Source organism: Alligator mississippiensis, chromosome 1, assembly GCF_030867095.1.
Source record: "Alligator mississippiensis isolate rAllMis1 chromosome 1, rAllMis1, whole genome shotgun sequence".
Taxonomy (NCBI): domain Eukaryota; kingdom Metazoa; phylum Chordata; order Crocodylia; family Alligatoridae; genus Alligator; species Alligator mississippiensis.
Window position 1 is genome coordinate 461,216,111 of NC_081824.1, and position 22,697 is coordinate 461,238,807.

Sequence of the window (22,697 nt, forward strand, 5' to 3'; positions counted from 1 at the left end):
TCCCGCCTCTCTTTACTGGCCCGCGTCTTGATTGGCTCCGCTGGGTCATCCCGCCCGCCTTCGAAGTTCTCCGGCGCTATTGGCTCCTGCACGTGACTCCGCCCACTCCCTCCCTCCTTTCAGCCGCTTCCTCAAGGGCCTCGTTGCTTATTGGCCAGATGTTGCCGTGGCAATCCCTGCTGTTCCGAGACCTACTGTCACCCCCCCCCCCCTTTCAGCCTGTCTGGCTCCAGCCAGGGCGGGGGCACGTGCCAAGTGCAAAGCTGGACCTCAGTTGTGGCAAGTGGGGATATAGGCCTCTGAGCGCCCCCCTGCTGCCTTAATGCAGGCAGTATGCCAGGGCTTTGCACTGCCACCAGTGTTTGTCCCAGGTCAAATTACACCCGAATTTATTTCCAACTGGGAAATTGCAAAAATTAAAGTGTGTTTGTGTGTGTATAGTAATTTTTTTATTTTTTTTTTGCAATTGCCCAAAATTCCCATTTTCTTTCCCGTTCTCTCTCCAAATGTTTCTATTTATAATGTTTACTGAATAGAGCTGTGATCCTTTGAATGAGAGCGATTTGTGAATGTTTCTATGCAACACACACCACAAAACACTTCCTCTAGGGAACATTTTTTATTTTTTAATGGCCTGAAATTTAATACAAAGTTCCCAAAGAAGCGACACGTGGCAAATCTGTAGTAAAAGCCGCCACTGATGCTGCCCAGGGTGTATTTCTGGGGATAAAAAGGAATGATTTTGCTTCCAGATCTAAAATTTGGCACCTTTTTCTCATGAACGTACACTTTTTGTAAAAGGTGCATCAACGGAATGGTTTTTTCCCCTACTGAAATACTATTAATAGGCATTCACATAGTCTTATGAAATACTGCACTGTGAACCCACAACCTCCTTCTTATGATGGGTTGTCCCAAGATGAAACAAGGAAACCATGCTATCTGGCTCACGCAGACTCACACATGCCAGGGTCATCCCTTGGTGGGGATTGCCCCGGGCCCCACGTTTTGGGGGCCCCCATGGACGGTGCCATACCCACTCTGCACAACCACCACACACCACCGGCTTCATACGCCGGCCACTTGCCACCCCCGTATCTCCCGCACAGGCTGATATGCCCCGGGCCCCACACACCTCTAGGGTCGGCTCTGACACACGACCCCCTGACTGACACAAGGCTGTGACACTTGACAAAACACAACTGTGGTGCCAGAAGCCCCTGGTGTGGGCACAGTTACACTAGCAAAATTGAGCACAGAGGTGTTGGGTTCAGCCACGTTAGATAGACCGAAGCAAGGAAGAAGGTAGGGCAAGGTGGCACCTTCATAGAAACTAACTGGTTCAGAAACATGCCCTGTGGTAGGCAACAGCCTCCTTATCAAATGCTATGAAAGGACTGGTAGGGAAAGGGACACTGCCAAGAAAAGGTTGATAATAAATAGGTTGATTAGATCAAAAGAGACGAACAAAGGAGTTAAGAGCTGCAGGGACACCTCTTAGCAGCATCCCCTCCACCGTTCCCATTCCCATCTGAACCATTTTTACTCTAAGGGTAAAAATCGGCTTGATTCCCATTTGAGGGTTTTGCCTGTCAGAAAACCCCAGACTTTATAGACTTACAAACCTATTGTTCCACATTAAGTACCTGCGAATTTGAATTAACACTTTGCCTCATGGCTAATTCAATTTCATTGCCATTTAATCCTAGCGTGCAAGCTCCTGTGCCGTGTCTCTTTTGTATGGCATCTGATATCCACTTCCAGATCGCTGAGCCACTGTCTGGTATTATCATTCAATGTGTGGACTCCATCTGCGCCGTCTGGGCATTTGTAAAGATTACACCAAGTAAAGAGTTGTAGACGAGTCCCTTGATGGCAAAGAAGGCCGATCCTAGAGCCGCAGACTCTCTGGCAGATGCCACAGGTGGTGGCTAAAGGAAGGATTGCACCATGGATTTCTCAATCTTCTTTCCTTTGCATCATTTTTCTGCCTCCAAGGCAAGACAGTTTTCCTCGAAGTAGGATGTACCTTCTCGCGCAAGGCATTGCCATGTAGTCCCATCTTGAGCTAGTTTTTCCCAATTTGCAGTGTCAATGCCACACTTCTTAATATTTGCCTTGAGGGTGTCCTTGAAGCATTTCCTTTACTGCCCCCCTCCCACATGTCCTTTGTCTTTGGCTGAGTTGGGAGATAGCAGTTGTTTTGGTAAATGTACATCAGGCATGCGCACACAATGCCCTGTCCACCGCAGCTGATGTTTAATAATCAACGCTTCCAGGATGGTGGTGTTAGCGTCGGCAAGGATGCTGGTATTTGTGCCATGATCCTCTCACTTTATGCCAAGGACCTTCTGGAGGTAGCGCTGGTGAAAATGTCCAGGCTTTTCAGGTGGTCCCTGTAGGTTACCCAAGCTTCACACCTGTAGAGTAGAGCTGGGGTTACCACGGCCTTGTATAATGGGAGCTTTGTTCAAGTCCTAATGTCATGACCATTGAACACACAATGATGCAGTCTTCTGAAGGCAGAGCTGGCACATTGGATCCTATACTAAATGTCCTTGAGGTTGGCCTTCTTTGAGAGATGGCGCCAAGGTATGCAACGTGTTTAACATTCTCCATTGTCGGTCAATGAGGATCTTTGCCAGGGGAGTTAATTGGCCAAGAGCAAGCTGGTGAAGCACCTTTGTTTTTCTGAGGTTAATGGTCAGTCTCAGGCACTGGTATGCTTGAGAGAAGCAGTGAAGGATCATTTGTAGGTCCTCCTTAGTATGGCAACAGCAGCACAATCATCAGCTGCCTCCATGCCAAAACCAAAGTTACATCAGCCTCGACTGTGTAAAGATTACAGTTTTTGATTGAATGCTGTGCTGCTTGTTGGACACCACATTCACACAGGGGGCTGTTCAAGATGTTCATATTGTTTTGAAGCCTCCGTATCCAGATCTTAGTCTGGATTCGACTCCGTATCCAGATCTTAGTCTGTTCATCTTAACCCATGTTTCTATGTCAAGGTCATGCCCAATGGGTGGCTCATTTGGTGTTGGTATAAAATGCTTTAGGAATAGGTCTGATCTTTCCCAGCGGTTGGCCCATTTCATTGCTGCCCACAGGCTTGGTTCAACATCCCCATTCTCTTCCAGGAGCTGTGGGCTTCATGTATAAATGGTTTACAGCTTTATCTTAAGCCCCCATCTACTGGGTTAACAGTTGATGGAGAAGATGATTTTCATTTGCTCTATTGCCAGTAATGATGTCAGGGTCTGTCTTCTTCTATCACTTGGTCTAATGCCCAAGAGTACAGGGAATAAATCTGTGTGTAAGTTGTGCAGCCTGTTATGAGCCTCAGTGCACTGTTAAGTCCAGTGTCAAGTTTTTTACTGTGACAATTTCTGGACCATACAGGAGCACAATAGTCTGCTGGTACTTTGTCTATTTTGACGGGAGTCATATCTCAGCCTGATCAAGGCTGCTTTAAACAGGTTGCCAGTTTTTAGCCTCAAGTGCCACCCTCCCTACCTTTTGGTTGGAAAAAAAAATCTGTTTTTACCAGTTTAACTCATTTTGCTGATTGGAAAAATGTTACGGGCCAGACAGGGTGCTTTTTCTTCCCTAATACAGCATGTCAGTATACCTGAGTCTGTACTAATAGCCCTTGCCAACATAGTACGCTGATATTTCTATACCAGTAAAGCAGTTCCAGCATCAACACAACCTAGAAGCTCTTTGTCAACATCTGGCAAAGTGCTTTGAGGCCTTATCTGTACTATAAAGAATTTGCCAGAGCAGCTATATGATCATACCTATAGACATACCAGCTTGGTAGAGATGCAGGTTATACCAGTAAGGGGTGCTTTTGCATTATAGCTCATATTAGTTACCAGAGCAAAATCAATTATTCAGGAAAAAGCATTTTAATGCTGGTCTAATTGAGCCTAACCTAAGGCTGTGTCTACTGTACAATACTTTATCACTGCTCTTTTATTGACCAAACATTCCTCGTGTTGACATAGCTATACCAGCAAAGCTCTGCTTTGTCCGTGCATCATAGAGCCACTACGCAAAAAGTGACACAACCTAGGCCAGTAACCGAGCAGTTTTGCTGTTATAATATTGCCTTCACTAAGGGATGTAGCTGATACAACTATGTCAGTCAGACATCACACCTCTTCCCACTGAGGCGAACAAGTCTTTGTCAGCAGAACTCTATAATTTAGAACCATTTCCTTTACATTATAAATGTGTGCATTGCATTATCATTATAAACATATATAAAATCATACAGCAAAAAGCCATTAATGCACCAGCGAGCATTTCTAGTATAAACCAAGCTTTAAGGTAGGGTAAACTGAGGTTCACTGGCATTGGAATAGTTAAATAGATGTCACTACACTACAGTAGCTCTATGGACTGGAAGTTTCTGAGATGCTCGCACCTGTAACAGAAATGTCTCATGTTTGCTCTTGGGGCTGAGCTGGATTTTCTTGGAAAGCTCAATAAAATTCCCTTGGTCCAGTTTTGAGTTAGGCCAGCAGAGAAATGGTTATCTTTTTATGCATTCAAAAATGATCCTCTTCTTTTTCAGTGAGGCAACTGGTAGGATGTTAAAACATCAGTGATGATAAATACTTTTGACAAGTTTGGAGAAATGAGGAAATTGAGCCCAGAAGTAATTAACTTGTACTGTATTACCCACCTTTCTACAAGCCAGCACAAGGAAATATTATGTATCCTCCTCTCTCCCCAGGAAGCTCATGCACTACAGGAGATTTCCCTAATGGAGGTGAACAGTATTTTCCCCATTTTTTCCCTGCAGGTCCTATTGAGGAGGGTAGAAATTTAAACTGTTGTCAGGGCTCTAAAGCACAGAGCTTTGTTTGGTTGGGGGTTTTTTGTAGTATCTTTTAAGTTGCTCTGCTGGCACAGGTCTCCCCTACTTCTTAGTGCCTTTATTACAGTCTTTTTTACAAAGGGTGGATCTATACCAAAAAAAGTCACTTGTTTTATACCAGCAAAAGATTTCTTTTGCCACTGTATCTTAACAGCAGCTCTTCAAATAAATCATTGCTTCTGCAAGCATGGCTGCATCTACAGAAGGTGTTTTGCTGGCACAACTGTGTTGATCGGGGTATGATTTTTCCAGTCTCTTAAATTATATTGTTGCCAGAAAAATGTTTTAAATGTGGACCGGGATTCAAAACCTATCTAGTATCAGATTTTTTTTGGTATTATTTTTGCCTCTTGCTACTGCCTTAGCCTTTTTTCACTTTTAGATTTTATGCTTCCAGTGACTTTTGACCAACCCCCGTTAAGCTTTTATAACTAGGTTCTAAGTTTAGCCGCCTAAATTAATCTGAACAAAGTTTGGACTCGAGTGTACAACGAGCAGGCATTCTGTCTGCATAATCAAAATCACATACATGGAGTTGCAAATATCTTTTATTTGAATACTTGGAAGATTGGCTATCGATACAGTTCCCAGCAATTCATGAAATGTGAAAGAACGTATAACTTCCCCAGGCAGCAGCACCTAGGGGCCTTGTGGAAACACACTAGCTAAATGGTGTTTCAGAAAAATATTTTTTGCTACTTTGACACAATTTGTAGTCAGCCAAGAAGTGGAGTTGACTGACTTTTAAGAGAACCCCATCCAGTCCTCCAGGTTCCAGGTGGGAATTTCACTACAGAGAGGAAGTTAGTGTGGGCGGGAGACATTTTTGGGAAACATAGGGCTTTTTTGTCTAAAGCATGGAGGTCGGTTTGAGGGTAAATGGTGGAGTTTTGGGTAATGCTGGGCAAAATATGATTTGCCCTGGAATTCTTGAAACCTTAGTTTTGAGAGCTGGGAAAACCAAAATACACTTGCCCCACAGCTCTGTAACTTTTGCAAGGGGCTGCCTTTATTTTGCCAGAAAGGAATACTCCCTGGCTGCATGTTTCTACTTCTGCTTCTGTTTTGATTATAAATTGTAACAATGGGGGGGCCATTGAGATGAATAGGGCTGTTCACACCTCTCTTTTTATGTGGTGCAAGCAAAGCCAATCTAAACGCTTTCGAACTTTTTTACAAGTGTCCACACTTGGAGGAGAGCCCGCAAACGCTGTGCAGAGTTCTCTGTGCAGAACAGTTCTGAGAAAGTGCTGTGTTAGTTCCCAGTCTGAAGGACAGCTTTGCCAGCAGAACCATTAAACATTTATTTTTTTTAAAGAAAACATAAATTTGTATAGGAAGTATCAGGGATACTGAACATCTACACCCACAAAATACGCAGAAAACCATTTGTTGCTGATATCAAATGAGTCTCATTTTCCAATTACTTTTTTTTAATACCTTGCAGTGAGGTAGGGTCTGTACAGACATTACATTTAGACCAGCCTAGCCCTGGTTAGGTCAATCTTAATGCCCAATCATACAGGCATTAGGAGTGCTTCAATCACCCCCAAAATGGCGTGCCTGATATAAGCTAGCTCACCTGAGGAGGTGCACTAACTTAGCCAGTCTCTCAAATGCCTGTATACATTCACTGCACAGCCCCAGGGCTGGGAAGGCCTAGCCACTCACCCCAACCCCCTATCTGCCCCCATCAACTTGTCAACCCCGCCCCCCGCCCCCCGTAGATCCACTAGCCTCCCCCCGGATCCCACCTGTCCCTTCCTGCACCTCGAGTTACTTATATTGTGTTCACTGCAGGGCTCCCAGGAACAGTGAATGACTGCACACGCTGGTCTTGAGTCTATGTTTAAGTGGCTTAAAGTAAGCCTCATGAATATAGACCAGAGGTGTGGCAAACAACTGCACATACCCTTAGAGGCCAAATGCTGTAACTTGACACTGAAATCACTATGAAGTTTTCCAGTATTCCCTGAAGTTTTCTACTGTTCTTGTTTAGTCCTGATATATATCCCCCAAATACCAGAAACATAATGCATGTAATGAAGGGGTCAACTAAGTTATTTGTAGGGGGAAAAGTATTAAAAAGGAAGTATGTGGGTTTATGTATTTGTGCGTGTGTGTGTGTATTTTATGCTTAGACTACACTCATGGCACAATACTATATTGACCTTCATAACATTTCTAGACAAGCCAGACAGCTTGTATTTTACATGTACTTTCATTGTGATGGGTTCATCTTTACAAGAAGCAGCAGACAGTGCAAACAACAATAAGCCAAGGCTGAAGGCTAAAGACATCATAGATAGCAGAAGACTTGTTGAATCCACTAATCTCTGCTCTTGTCAAGCCACAATTATTCTCTACGGTATATTTCCAGTCTAATCTCAAAAACTGTAAAATCTATTGTTATTATTTTTCTGGTTTCACTGTTGTATATTATCTCTCCCAAATTGGTGTAACCTGTTTATTTCAGTCGTGTGCTCTTTGTCTCTGTAGCTAGATATATAATAAATATATTAAAAATGTGATCTAAAAATACTTCTATACCTCCCCCTACCTCTTTTTCAAAGCTCAGTACCAGGCACACTTGTACTGCAATGCAAAGATTTAAATTAAATGGCTTGGTGTCCAAGATGGCTTGGGCACCAGCAGTGTAGTGGTAGCTGTGTGCGCCAGCAAAGACATTCCCAAGCATGCCCTATCAACCTGCTAATTTCTCCCAAAAAATAAACTAGTGAGGCCATTCTGGCTGTTTCTAAGCATGCCAAAGACTGAGGTCTCTAGAGCAGCCAGAAAGAGCATCCTGCAGTGTCTTCACCAGCATATATCTGGGTTTGGATGCAGATAGGAGTTGGGGAAGGAGGGCAGGGGAACATGTGCTCAGAGCTGTCTCGGAGTTCACCACACTGTAGACATCAAGAGCTCCACTTGCTGAGGACGTCCCCAGGTCCCCACGATGCTGAAACCTGTGCTGCCATGGATAGACTCCTACTGAAAGCCCAGCTAGCTAGTCTAATGCTGGCTCAGGTATGTTTACTGAGCTACAGTCACACCTGTGACTGCAAGGAGCAATAACCACAACTACCTCTTCTCTTTATTAAACTAATATTTTTTTTTGGCTTGAGAGGATGAGCAGGTTTAACCCACCTATGTCTTGCTTTGGGATTCTATGGAAGCCTCACCTGTGTATATAGTAATTTATCACAATTCTGCATTACCAGTGACCAAGCGAATGAGACGTTACTGGGCAAGGTTCTGTGTTGCTACAGAAACTGTCTGTACAAATCCAGTCGATCAAACGAGGCTCTCCTGACACCACACATGCTTTCAGCGAGAACCCATAAATAATTCACACTCTCCCTGGCTTGCTCTTCTTGCTTTCCCTGCAAGGAGGTGAAAGCCTCAAAGGAAAGCTGCAGTGATTAGCTGGATAGCTCTTAACGTAGAAAATTAAAAGGGCTGTTTGCTAAAATAATAAATCGTTTTCTAAAATTACACTTGCAAACCATTTTCTCAGGATGTGATCTGGTAAGAATATGTATTTATTTATGTATTAGATGAAGGGCCTTGCTCCTCCTGGGCTCCAAAGGAAGTAATAGAGGAGCTCTTCCTCTCACTGAAAGCACTTTATTTTATGTTATTTAATTTGTATCCAGGGCCAAATTAGCCAAAACTAATTCCAAGTCCAAGTGTCCAGAACCATAAGTGGCCTTGCTACCAGCAAACATCCTCCATCCGCATCTGGGGCTTCAGATGTTTCCAAAACCTTTGGCGGGGATCCTACTTGCAGGCCCAAGCCTGGAGACGTGGGATTCGAACAACCCCGAGTTTTGCTTGCCCTTAGCCATATGGCTCTCAGAGCAAGCAAGGGAGGAGACACCCATCTTCATAAACTGGGTGTAAAGTTGCTGTACCTCGGTGGGTGCTGAACCACGCCAGAAGAGCAGTTCTCCCGGAGCACGCTTCAGGAAAACTGCCTTCTTGGACACAGATACATGGTATTTCTCCTGCCAGGTTAAGAAGCCATTACGCTTGTCCTGAGCCTTCAAGAGGCTGAGAACATCACATAGTTGGTTCTTTATTCTAGTAAAACATAATAGGCAGCATCCACCAATGCCTACCTGACTTGCCAACATCAAACTGGTTAGCCGTAGAACTGTAGGCTTAAGTTTGTATAGTTCTTGAGCAAAAAGTTTATTATTTAATTATACGAAAGCTGCTCAGAACCTGTCTCAGGATCCTCGTTCTTCACTGGGCCATTCCCTCTATAAAACATCATAGAAACCAGGAATAAGCCAAATTAATCTGTTTTTTGTATCCTGGTAGGCATTTTAAAGATTAGGGTGGGACTGAATGCAAAACTGGCCTGTTCTCTACACAATCCCTCCTCTTGTTTTCCAGAAGGAGCCATTAACTTATTCATCAAAACAGGATTTTCCTGTTACTCAGACTTGCCTGGGAGGTATAAGTACAGTCTGACACTTCCTATTGCAATGACTGTAATCAGCTCTCAGGGTTATAGATAGATATGGAGTCTGGTGGAGACAATTTTGCTAAGGGGAACAGTATCAGACTCAGGACCTCTTGGAAACCAATGATTTTAATCTACTAACTAGTAGGCAGGAGTCTACATCACTATATTGGAAACATTTTTTACTCAAGTCTATTTTGAATTTTATAAGAAGAAAGGAACCAACTTCACCTGCAAAAATAAAACCATGTGTGGCCTTTTTAGCATTAGGCTTATGTCATTTATTTCCATCTTCATGGAATCACAGAAAGTGGAGATATTTTAGGTCATCTCTCTGTTAGTGTAGGACTTCTCACCATGGAACATTTGCTAGTATTTTATCCAGTGCTAGCTTAAGCATTAGGCAAATTTTGTCTGAGCCTGAGATCCTGTTCTTTAGGGTCACAAGTCAGCAGTGATGCAATCCCAGTGACATCAGCACTTATAGGATGTGCATGAGGCTGTTGCCCTTCCAGTTTAGCTCTAGTAATTGCAGTCTCGAGGCGTGTTCCCTCTGAAGACAGTCACCCATATTCTACCTGTTGACACAAGCAGTGGTGCTGAACAAACATAAATGGTTCTCTAAGCACCCCATTGCTTTAAAATGTCCTGGGATGTTTCTTTGGGGTCTTTAAAAAGCCACTCAATTTAGTTGCTAATACAAGAGGTAACACAAAAATCAAAAATCTATAGCATACAGAGTAAAGACACTGATTCGGTAGCTGCCTAATCTATCTGGCTGACTGTACATTCTTTGGGACAAGGTATTGTTTTTCCAACTGAAAAATACTTACAGTACTTACAGTCAGCACTATGTCATTAGTAAATGATAATTTATTAACTACAGTATGATGAATTACAAATGGCTTTATTTATACTGAGCGCACCTGACGAATCTGGATATATCGTTTGAATCATAGCCTAGATGCATTCTACATGAGATGGAGACTGGGATACCCTAATAGTATAGCCATAAATATTTGTTCTGGGTAGGTTTATATTTGTCAGACTTATATTTGGGTAGTTTAGGGTAACATTCAATTTGCTTGAATAAAGGAAAAATAGAAATGTTTAGATCTTTGTTTCTAATTAAATATTTCAGAGCTGCCAAAACTTGCCAGGAAGAGTAAAATCTACCCTCAGTGGTACCCTCATATATTGTTACTGAAAAGCCTTTGGAGGAGCTTTGGTGTTTTAAAAATGTTCATGTATAGTGCAGCAGGAGAGGAACTGTCTCAGGACTCAGTAGCGAAATGAATATGCTAAAATCCATTTAGCTTGTCAGTTCTTTCTTTCTGTATGAAGCTACTATACTTGCTTCCCCCGTTTTATATTTGTATATTGCAGAAATTATGGAGGAACATATAGTGAGTTCATAGACAGACATTGTATTTAACGCTGTCAGGTCCTTCATCTCTAATAACAGGCCTCACCCTTTCCAAAGACAAAACTCTCCTCTGTTTCCATAAGGACTTTGAGTAAAGACTCACAGACCGAGTCCATTAACTTATATAGAATCATAGAATATTAGAGTTGGAAGGACCTCGGAAGGTCATCTAGTCCAATCCCCTGCTCAAGGCAGGACCATACCCAAATATGTCATCCCAGCCAAGGTTTTATCTAGCCAGGTCTTAAAAACCTCCAAGGATGGAGATTCTACCACCTCTCTGGGTAACCTGTTCCAGGGCTTTACTACCTTTTAATTAAAATGTTTTTCCTAATATCTAACCTCAACTTCCCTTGCTGCAACTTTAGACCATTGCTCCTTGTTCTGTCATTTGTCACTGCTGAGAACAGTTTAATCCATCCTCTTTCAAACCCTGCTTCAGGTAGTTGAAGGCTGCTATTAAATCCCACCTCAGTCTTCTCTTCTGCAGACTAAATAAGCCCAATTCCCATAGTCTCTCCTCAAAAGTCATGTGTCCCAGCCCTGTAACCATTTTCATTGCCCTTTGCTAGACTCTCTCCAATTTGTCTACATCCTTTCTGTAATGTGGAGTGCAAAACTGGACACGGTACTCCAGATATGGCTTCACCAGTGCAGAATAGAAGGGAAGAATCACTTCCCTAAATCTGCTGGCAATGCCGCCTACTAATGCATACCAGTATGCCATTAGCTTTCTTTGCAACAAGGGCACACTGTTTGGCTCATATTCAGCTTATTGTCCACTGTAACTCCCAGGTCCCTTTCTTTTGGTTCAATCCTCCAATTTGTCTAGGTCTTTCTGAATCCTAGCCCTACCCTCCATTGTATCTACTACTCCCCCTAGCTTGCTATTATCTGCAAACTTGCTGAAGGTTCCCTCCATCTCATTTTCCAGGTTGTTGATGAAGATATTGAACAAAACAGTCCCCAGGACTGACCTCTGGGGCACTCCACTTGATACCAGCTGCCAACTAGACATTGAGCCATTGATTATTATCTTTTGAGCCCAAAATCCAGTCAGTTTTCTGTCCACCTTATAGTCCATTCATCCAACTCATACTTCCTTAGCTTGTTTGCAAGAACATTGTGGGAGACTGTGTCAAAATCCTTGCTGAAGTCAAGGTATATCATATCCGATGCTCTTTCCATATGCACAGAGCCAGTCACCTAATCATAAAAAATCATTAAAAAAGCAATCAGGTTGATCAAGCATGACATGCCCATGGTGAATCCATGCTGACTGTTCTTAATTAGTTTCTTCTCCGAGTGCTTAGAAATGGATTCCTTGAGGACCTGGTTCATGATTTTTCCAGGGAAGTGATGCTGACTGGTCTGTAGGTCCCCAGGTCCTCCTTCTTCCCTTTTTTAAAGTTGGGCACTGTATTTGCCCTTTCCCAACCATTCAGGACACTCCCAATTGTCATGAGTTTTCAATCACATCACCCACCTCCCTCAGCACCCTTGGGTGTATCACACCTGGCCCCATGGATTTGTATACAGCTTTTCTGAAGAGTCCCTACCTAACCTATTCTTTCACCACTGTAGGCTGCTCGCCTCCCCAAACTATGTTGCCAGGTGCAGTAGTCTGGGAGCTAACCTCGCCCGTGAAAATGGAGGTGAAAAAGGCTTGAGTACTTCAGCCTTTTCTGTATAATCTGTCATTAGTTTGCCTCCCCAGTTCAGTAAGAACCCCACGCTTTCCCTCATCTTCCTTTTGTTGCAGACATACTTGTAGAAACTCTTCTTGTTACCTTTCGTATCCCATGCTAGCTGCAGCTCCAATTGTGCTTTGGCCTTCCTGATTTAATCTCTGCATGCCTGAGCAGTACTCTTATACCCCTCCCTAGTTGTTTGTCCAAGTTTCTACTTCCTGTAAGCTTCCTTTTTATGTTGTAGCTCATTGAAGAGTTCCCTGCCGAAGCCAAGCTGGACTTTGGCCATACTTGCTAGTCTTCCTGAGCATTAGGATAGTTCAATCCTATGCCCTCAGTAAGGTTTCTTTAAAATATAACCAGCTCTCCTGGCCTTCTCTGCCCTTCAGATTGGCCTCCTGGGATCCTGCCATCAGGTCCCTGAGGGAATAGAAGTCTGCTTTTCTGAAGTCTAGGCATGCAGACAGAAGTGCAGCTCCCTGCTGTAACTGAGAACACTTTGCAGGAAGTGCTCTGAGTTACAGCAATCACCCAGGACCAAACAGAAGTTCACCCTTGGTTCCAGGTGGGAGGGGAATCTAGATGCAGCCTACAGCCGGTTTCCTCTAGCCACAGCCTCCCTCCCTGCCAGGCTGCAAAGTTTTCAGAATGGGAGGAGAAAAAGGGAGCAGAGGGAGCTGTTTCTAGGGGTTCCCCAGCCAGTGCCGGGGGATAGGGTGGGTGAATTGAACACCCCTCCCCCACACACACACACATGTAGGGGTGGGAGCTTCAATACATCTGCTCCACCCTCCAGCAGGGGCTGAAAATCCCCCAGACTGAACTCCCTCTGCTCCCTTTCCCAGCTCCCATTCTGAAAACAGCTCAAGGCTGGCAGGCAATGCAGACAGAAGTTACAGAAAATGCTCCATTTTGAAACTTCTTCATCTGACCCCTCATAGATTCATAGATTCATAGATGTTAGGGTTGGAAGGGACCTCAATAGATCATCGAGTCCAACCCCCTGCATAAGCAGGAAAGAGTGCTGGGTCTAGATGACCCCAGCTAGATGCTCATCTAACCTCCTCTTGAAGACCCCCAGGGTAGGGGAGAGCACCACCTCCCTTGGGAGCCCGTTCCAGACCCTGGCCACTTGAACTGTGAAGAAGTTCTTCCTAATGTCCAATCTAAATCTGCTCTCTGCTAGCTTGTGGCCATTGTTTCTTGTAACCCCGAGGGGCGCCTTGGTGAATAAACACTCACCAATACCCTTCTGTGCCCCCGTGATGAACTTATAGGCGGCCACAAGGTCGCCTCTCAACCTTCTCTTGCAGAGGCTGAAAAGGTCCAGGTTCTCTAGTCTCTCCTCGTAGGGCTTGGTCTGCAGGCCCTTAACCATATGAGTGGCCCTTCTCTGGACCCTCTCCAGGTTATCCGCATCCCTCTTGAAGTGCGGCACCCAGAATTGCACGCAGTACTCCAACTGTGGTCTGACCAGCACCCGATAGAGGGGAAGTATCACCTCCTTGGACCTATTCATCATGCATCTGCTGATACACGATAAAGTGCCATTGGCTTTTTTGATGGCTTCGTCACACTGCCGACTCATGTTCATCTTGGAGTCTACTAGGACTCCAAGATTCCTTTCCACTTCCGTGCCACCCAGCAGGTCATTCCCTAGGCTGTAGGTGTGCTGGACATTTTTCCTCCCTAGGGGCAGCACTTTGCATTTCTCCTTGTTGAACTGCATTCTGTTGTTTTCTGCCCACTTGTCCAACCTGTCCAGATCTGCTTGCAGCTGTTCCCTGCCCTCCGGCGTGTCCACTTCTCCCCATAGCTTTGTGTCATCTGCAAACTTGGACAGAGTACATTTGACTCCCTCGTCCAAGTCACTGATGAAGACATTAAAGAGTATCGGTCCAAGGACCTCATGCATTGAGGATTCAGATTGTCACTGGATCAGCCACTTTTTAAGCTGTTTGCAGCCATGAATTTGTGTTTGGTCATGGCAATAGAACGCTTTCTGTGGCAGATCAGGGTAAAATTGTCACTTCTGTCTGTGCTCTAGGGTCCTTACTGTGCTGCTCTCCTTCCTTCCTTTCCTCAAGATCCTGAACTCAATCATCTTGTGGTCACCACTGCCCAAGTTGTCATCTCCTACTACATTTCCCATCAATTCTTCCCTGGTACTAGGCAGCAGGTCAAGAAAAACTTGTATATAGCACTACACAAGCCCATTTTGGCTCTGTTTTGCACCCTGTGTAGTCTTGTGAAGAGTGTTTAACTCTGAATGGTAGCATTTGGGGGCTTTGGGTATGTCCGTATGGAGCAAGACAATGCTATGCAGAGATGCCAGGAATGAGCTAGCTTGGAGACCAGAAGCAGAATAGCCATGTTAGTGAGAGGCTTCACCCAGACTCGTGCACCTTGCTTTAAGCAGGGTTAATGAGCCAGGAAGGAGCACAGAACTAATATACCTTGATACCTAAACCAGTTCTTCCACCTGGCTCAGGTATCTCTGCTCTGCATTGCATGGTAGACATACTCTACACTCAGGTGTCACAAGGCAGTAACAGGTGTCTACGTCCAGGTGGCTGTGCTCTATGTTTACTCCTGCTTTAAACAGCTGTAAATGGCTACACAGAGGTGTGATGCAGTGGAGCTCCACATGCTTAATTTTAAAACATTGACTAATTAATCTTTGCAATCCTTCCCCTCCCCACCCCCTGCCCGAGACAGTTATTACCAGGCCAAAGCTGATAGGTACTTTGAAGATATTAGAGAGGTAGCCATATTAGTCTGAAGTCAGGTGGAAGGCAGGGTAAAGATGCACCTTGTAGACTAAGTGAATCAGAGATGCATAAAGTTTTGTGAGCAAGCGCTCACTTCAGCTTTTGCTTACAAAAGTGTAAACCCGTCTGATTCAGATACCAGTGGCTTTTTGATGCATTTGATATGTGTGCTCATGCAGGTAGGTATGTAGCACATAGACATAATGCTGGTATGTAACTGATAAATAGAAACACCTTTAGTAGTGCAAGAAGGGTTTATTATTTTACCTCCCTTGATACGGATTGGTTTAGCAATAGGGTTGTATATTGTTATTATGCCTTGTGTCATATGAGGAACTTGGGTATTAATTTGGAAGTAGAACCACGTGGCTTGCAGTTTCTCACCTAAAGTGACCCGTGCTCTTAGAGTTTGTGACCCATATTACAACTGGATGGAGAAAACCATTCCTGTGAACTTTGTATGGCTTTTATTAAAAAGGATGAACAAAAAGATGTACACTTACAGCATATTACTGAGCTAATTTACTTCACATTTTACTAAACTAATTCAAAATGAAACAATGTAATAATCAAATTAAGGTCACAATCAATACGTCCTCTGCTTCAAATGATCTAACCATCAAGGTAATACAGTAGTAATTTAATCAAATAATGAAGAGGGCACTAGAAAGAATTATTTTGTTTCTGTCTTGTCTTCACAGAATTTGAGGAGCCAGTTTCCTTGCACTCAATGCTCCAGCCAGTGGTTTAAATCCGTGGTTTTCAACCTTCAGCCCACAGACCTCTGAGGGTCCTCAGACTATGTCTAAGGGGTCTGCAAAAAATGACTACGATCAATCAAAAGTATGTGAACCTCCATTCTTACAAATCAAAGGGGTCCACACCTCCATTCAAAATTTTTTAGGAGTCCGCAAATGAAAAAAGTTGAAAACCACTGGTTTAGGTCAGAGAGGACACATCTACATGAGACACTACTGTGCAGAAATTATTGTGCATTTATTTAGTACTTGTATGATCGAGTACTAAATAAATGTACAGTGACTGGAGTTACTGCACAGTAGCATCAGTGATCACCTTTTAAGTGACACTACTGCACAGTAGTCTAATAATACTGCACAGATGCGTATTAGCACTGTCAGTGCTGTGACAAGTTACTGTGTGGTATTAGTCAGCTGTGCAGTCAGAATCTTGTGTAGATGCACCCACGATGTGCTTATTTAGCTTGTGAGAGCCACAGGCATCTGTAGGATGTAAAAATCTGTTGCATATTGGCAAGTTAAGGATGTGAGCAAACAAACAAGTTATTGCACAGAAAGCTAGAGTGGAAGAGCAACAAAAGTGATTAGAGGCCTGGAAAACATGATTTATGAGGAAATGCTGAAAGAACTTGGATTATTTAGTCTGGAGAAGAGAAGACTGCAGAGAAATTGATAACAGTCCTCAAATACCTGAAGGACAATTATAGAGAGGGTGGAGATGGACTTTTCTCTGTGGCTGTAGGGGACAATGGTCTCAAGATACAGCGGGGGAAATTTGGGTTGATTAGGAAGAACTTTCCAACTCTGAGGGTGGCCAAGCATTGGAACAGACTACCTAGGGATGTTATACAATATCCTTCCCTGGAAACTTTCAAGAGCAGGTTAGACAGACACTTGGTCTGGGAGAACTGATCCTGGCTTGAGCAGGGGGCTGGACTAGACGGCCTTGGCCTTGTGAGGTCCTGTCAAACCCTGCTTTCCAATGATCCCAATTTAGAGCATAACAGTTGCTTTGTAAAACATCCTATGTGCACACTTTGGAGCTGCAATAAGTGTTTAGGTAGTTTGCCCCTCAATGAAAATGGGTTTGCTGATGCAGAGCCAGCCTTGGGGAAAATGGTGCCCTGGGTGAACTTCTATTTTGGCAACCCCCCTCTTCATCTCCCAGTATCCCCCTTCCTGATGCCCTCTTCCCAGTCAGCAGCACTGCTGCAGGCAAAGGCAGGTGGAGAAGTGGAGGGAGGGAGGAAGGGGGAAGAGGGGTGCACAGCTACCCAGACAGGTGACCCTGTCCCCAGCTACCTAGCTGCTCTCAGCTTGGCACTGCTGCCCAGTTGCCCACATGGAGACACTGCTGAGGCCAGGAGTGATCATGACATCCTTGGTGCAGCTGCACAGTCAGCCCTGGCCAGCCTAGGGGCAGGGCAAAGGGAAGCATGGCTGCCTGGGCAGGTGGCCCCCATCCCCAGCTCAGTCCCCTGTGTTGTGGGTGTCTCCCTGGCCCCATTACCATAGCAGGCAAGCCTGGCTCCTCCTGAGCAGTGGCTGGAGGCAGGGGGGCAGGGATCAGCTGGGGTGGGGAGGCATGGGGGTACAGTGCTGGTGTGTGTGTGTGTGTGTGTGTATGTATGCATGTGCATGTATGTGTGCACGCATGTGTGTGTGTAGCATCCCCCCTGAAATTCTCCCTGGCCCCCCCAACCATGGCACCCTGGGTGGCCACCCACATCGCCCATCCCTAAGGCTGGATCTGAGCTGATGCACTGTAAATTAACACCCCAGCTTACCTCATGCTAATCAGTTTACATGGCCAAACCCTAAGGCCACCTGTACACGTACAGTGAGGCTGCTCCGACACGCTGTAATTACAGTGCGTCGGAGCAGACTCAATTAATTGAGTCTGCTGGAGCATGGTAATTAGCTGGAGCTCATTTGATAAGCTTTAGCTAAAGTGCCGCCACTGCCATTTTTCATTGTGGGGATGCTGATACACAAGACACTTCAGGCACTTTAATTAGAGTGGCTCCCAGAGCCACTCTAATTAAAATGCCCCTTCCCTCCCACACACTCCTGGAGCATGTGTATAAATGCCCTAAGTCAGCCAAACAAGCACTAATTGTGTCATGGCTCATTTTACATGAATGCCAATGTTGGCCACTTGCAAGTGCTGGTACAGGGTACCCACCTCCAGGGGCCTATGAGCGCCTACGCCCTCTGGCCTCTCCCCTATTCAGTAGTCTTACCTGCCACACCTTGATGTTTAAATTAGTAAGGGAGGCTGTACAGAGGACAAGGCACGCTTTTGAAAGAGATGGTCCCTGTCTGGTCCAGGGCTCCCCACTCAGCCTCATCCCAATTTTATTCTTGCTGAGCCTTGTAGCCCAGCACCCAGAGTTCAGGGCCACAAGCTCCTGGTTCAGCTCCAGGCATTCCCTGTGACCTCAAGCTCCAGCACCTGCAATATCCAGTACATGGGCAGCTAGGGACCCCCTGCCACCTCCAGCCTCTCAGTTCAGTCAAGCTCAGCCTCCTGTGGCTGCAGAACACGCTGTAGTCACACGCTGTGACCTCAAGTTTTACACAGCACAATCTCAAGTTTGGGGTGCTCCCTCCATCACCGCCTCTTTGTGGTCTCCTCCACCCCTATAGCCACAACCCAGCCCTCGGGGCGGGGAGGTGAAACCCCCAAAATGCAAGCACCAGCCCCATTGCATAGGAATGTCCCACATGGGGTTCACCACACCCATTGGTGGGGGGCTCCACATAGAAAAACAGAAGACAAACAGAAAGTGCTCAGAATAGTTGACTTGCTTCCTATGCAGGCTCCCAACTTCCCTTCACTCCAGGCAGTCTCCTGATTCCTCTCCATAGTCTGGGCTCCAGGTCTCACGTCTCTCACAGAGGTTTCCATCCCCGACGGCTTCCACGGCATGGGCTTATACAGGGCTCTCTGGGTCACATGACTCCTGTACTTCCCCTGCCTGGGCCATCGGTGGTGATCCTGGTTTTCTCTGATTAAAAAAAAACAAACTCCCCAATTTTCAGATTAAAAAAATAACCCAAAACCCACATTTTTCTGTGATCAAAATGAAACACCACTATACGTATATATATCCATATATTAGTGATGTTTCATTTTAATCATGGAAAAATGTGGATTTTGGGTTAGTTTTTTTTTAATCTGAAAACTGGGGATTTTTTTTTTATCAGAGAAAACCAGGATCCCTGACCATCAGTCTCTGCCTGCACCTGGATCCAGCAGCCACCTTGCTGCAGGTCCCCCCTGCCTGTGGGTTTGGCTCCGGGATCACCAGCAGGGCACTGGCAGAGAGAGAGAGGATGGAGATAAACTGGAAGTAAGAGATAGGAAAGGGGGGAAGGGAACTCTACCAGGGGAAGGAAACACTGGTAAACACACAGCAAGGTAACAGAAGAAAAAGTAAAGGAAGTGGGGAGGTGAAGGGGAAGGAATGGGCCAGGGGTGCCTGGCCCCCTTCCCTTTCTGGTAATGGGGTAAGAGCCCCATTTCAGGCAACAGCAATTCCCATTTAGCACTTCCTCCTTAAACTTGTCTGTTAGTACTTGTCATTAGTGGCTGTGTCTGCATGAGCAGCGGACTGCGCAGCTGTTACTGTGCAGTCATTTAGTACCTGCAGGACTGTCCCCGCGTGATTTTTTTCTGACACCACTGGTCAGTAGCAATGAGCTACTGCGCAGTAGCTCGTGGTTATAGCACAGTAGCATCTCATGTAGACGTGCCCAGTTTGCAGCTGTTATATTTTCCCTCCCTTTGCACAGTCTTTCAACAGACATTGCACAGAGGTGTAAGCATATCCTACATAACAGCAGCTTTTTTTTGTACTATTTTTTAGCCCAGAAGGATTTATTGGCTAATTCAATGACAAACTTCTACTCATGTTTTAGTACCATTAAAGGTACCACTTACATATATGCATCTGCTGAGAGAAAGAGAAAAAAATAGAGAAATTAGGGTGTCCTTTCATTGCAACTTAATTCCTTGAGACCTCTAACTAACCCATGGAGGTAAAGGCTTGATCTGAGTTCATGATGCCAACACAAATCTTCTAAGAAGCTAACAGGCTGGCCATACCAAGGACTCAAGTGTTTCAACTTTTTCCCTCTAAATGGTCTATCAAGGGAAGGGCAAGGCATGTACCTTGGGATATGATAAAAGCACAGGAGACCATTTCTTCTACTGGTAGTCTATAAATAGTTTATTGTTTCCCATTTGCCCTGATGAGGTGTTTTTGAGCCCATTTATCTGAATGCAAGTATTCTGGGTAGCCAGTCTTCTCCCATTAAGCAATCTTCAGGCCTTAGGTCATGACAGAAAATCGCTGAAAGTGTCTGGATTTCACCAGATCAGATGTTCTTCCAGAAATGAAAAACAGGACACGTGAGTAAGGGGTCCTTGCTGAGAAAGCTGATCCCAATCTTCGGGGGTAATGGACGTGAAACCCACCATTGATGGAGATCATCTTTTATAAAAATAACCAAAGAACCTAATCAACACGTTCTCTCCCCTCATGCATTATTTCCATGACAATCGCTTTTGTGTTATCAGTATTTCTTAAAATATTCTGTTGTTTTTACCAGCAAAGCCCTAGGGAACAAATTTAAGTTCCCAACATACCTTAATGGCTTTTAGCTTAAAAACAAAATCTGCTTTTACATTTTGTCAAAACAAATTTTACTTGTAGTTGAGCAACTAAAGTTTTCCCTAGTGACGACTTAACTCTGAGCCTATTATTCCTTACAATCATCAGGTAGCACTTAGCGCAGACTTCCATGTCTTTCTCTTGATATGCTTAGGCTTGGGAAAACAGGCTATGTCACTATTAATTAACTGAACTCTGTTGTTTTGGGGCCCCCACTACAGAAAGGATGTGGACAAATTGGAGAGAATCCAGTGGAAGGGAACGAAAATGGTAAAGGGGCTGGGGGACATGACTTCTGAGAGGCTGTGGGAACTGGGCTTATTTAGTCTAGAAAAAAGAAGACAGAGGGGTTTTAATAGCAGCCTTCAACTACCTGAAAAGGGGTTTGAAAGAGGATGGAGCCGGACTGTTCTCAGAGGTGGCAGACGACAGAACAAGGAGCAACAGTCTTAAGTTGTAGCAAGGGAAGTTTAGGTTAGATATGAGGAAAAAAATTTTCATGAGGAAAGTAGTCAAATGCTGGATCAGGTTACTCAGAGAGGTGGTGGAAGCTCCATCCTTGGAGGTTTTTAAGACTCAGCTAAACTAAGCCTTGGCTGGGATGATCTAGTTGGGGCTGGTCCTGCTTTGAGCATGTGGTTGGACTAGATGACCTCCTGAGGTCCCGCTTGACTCTAATTTTCTATGATTCTATTATTTTAATTTTGGTGGTACAGTGCTCTGTGTGAAAAGCAGGGGAATTTGCTCTAAAGCTTTTGCCTCTGGTTGGGGTCAATTCCTGGGAAAGCATTGTTTCTAGAAAACTGGAATGTGTGTGTAAATAAAATAAGTTATAATAACAGTATACCCAATATGCTCAGCTTCCTCCCAAGGGAAGCTGGCCTGCAAGGCTCCATGTACTTGCTACCATCTAACAGTGGACCAAGAATATTTTAGATGTGTTGTATCAGTATGTGATTTTTTTTCTTCCTTCAGTAGCTTTAGAATGTGCATGGATTGCACAAAAAAGCAAGCTTACAATAACTGCAAAGGCCCATTGTAAAAGAGGAAACAGTAATTAGTTAATAACGTACGATCATTAGAAATGTGGTTAAATACATTATGTAGTATTACTGAATTATAAAATACATACGTCTAAGGAATTCTCTTTTGGTAAATTTATTTCCCTTGGACTTTCATGTGAAGAAGTCTCCTCTGAATGCTGCTGCAATCTAGAGAAAAGATACCAGCAGAGAGCATGAGAGCACTTGCTTTGTGGAGAAGAGATTCCTTTATGAAAGAACTTTTCCGTCCCCCTGTGCACACTCCGTTCTAACATGTCACAAGTTCTCTTTTGCTAAAGATCACTGTGCCGATTCCTTCCTTGCTGACTTTGGCAGGAGGTTCATCCAAACCAAGTGTATGGTGACAATTTCTTGCTCTGAAAAAGTATGATCCTGCTGGGAGGTTGAACATATAGCTATTAAAATGTTCCACAAGAAAAAGCACCATGTCACATCTGTATCTCCCCTTGTCAAAGATGCTGAAAACATCCATGCTTCAATAAAGCAATTGTGAATTGTCAGCATCTACTGCAACCTGTTCAGCACAGTGAAAACTTTTGGCCACATGGAACATTGCTGGCTATTCTCTTCCACTGCTGTTGCATTTTCCCCATTCTATCTACTTGAATTTTCCTGTGGGATAATGCTAGCTAATGCTACCTTGGTTCTTGGAGCATGTGGGGACTTCATGGAAACCAGATCTCATGGACGGCACCTGGAATTATCTATTAATTTATTACAATACCAACTAGATACAGTCCAATGATAAGCAAGACCACTGAAGTAATTTTAGCCTTATTGTTTTTTCATGGCACTTCAGCTCCTACATACCTACGTGCCCAAGGGACTTACGAAAATGAGACTTTGGTTTATAAATCACTTTGCACTTTTGAAGAATATTACCTGAGACCTTCACCTAATAAACAGATGGATTAAACTAAACTAAAATACCTACAATCTTGCCCAG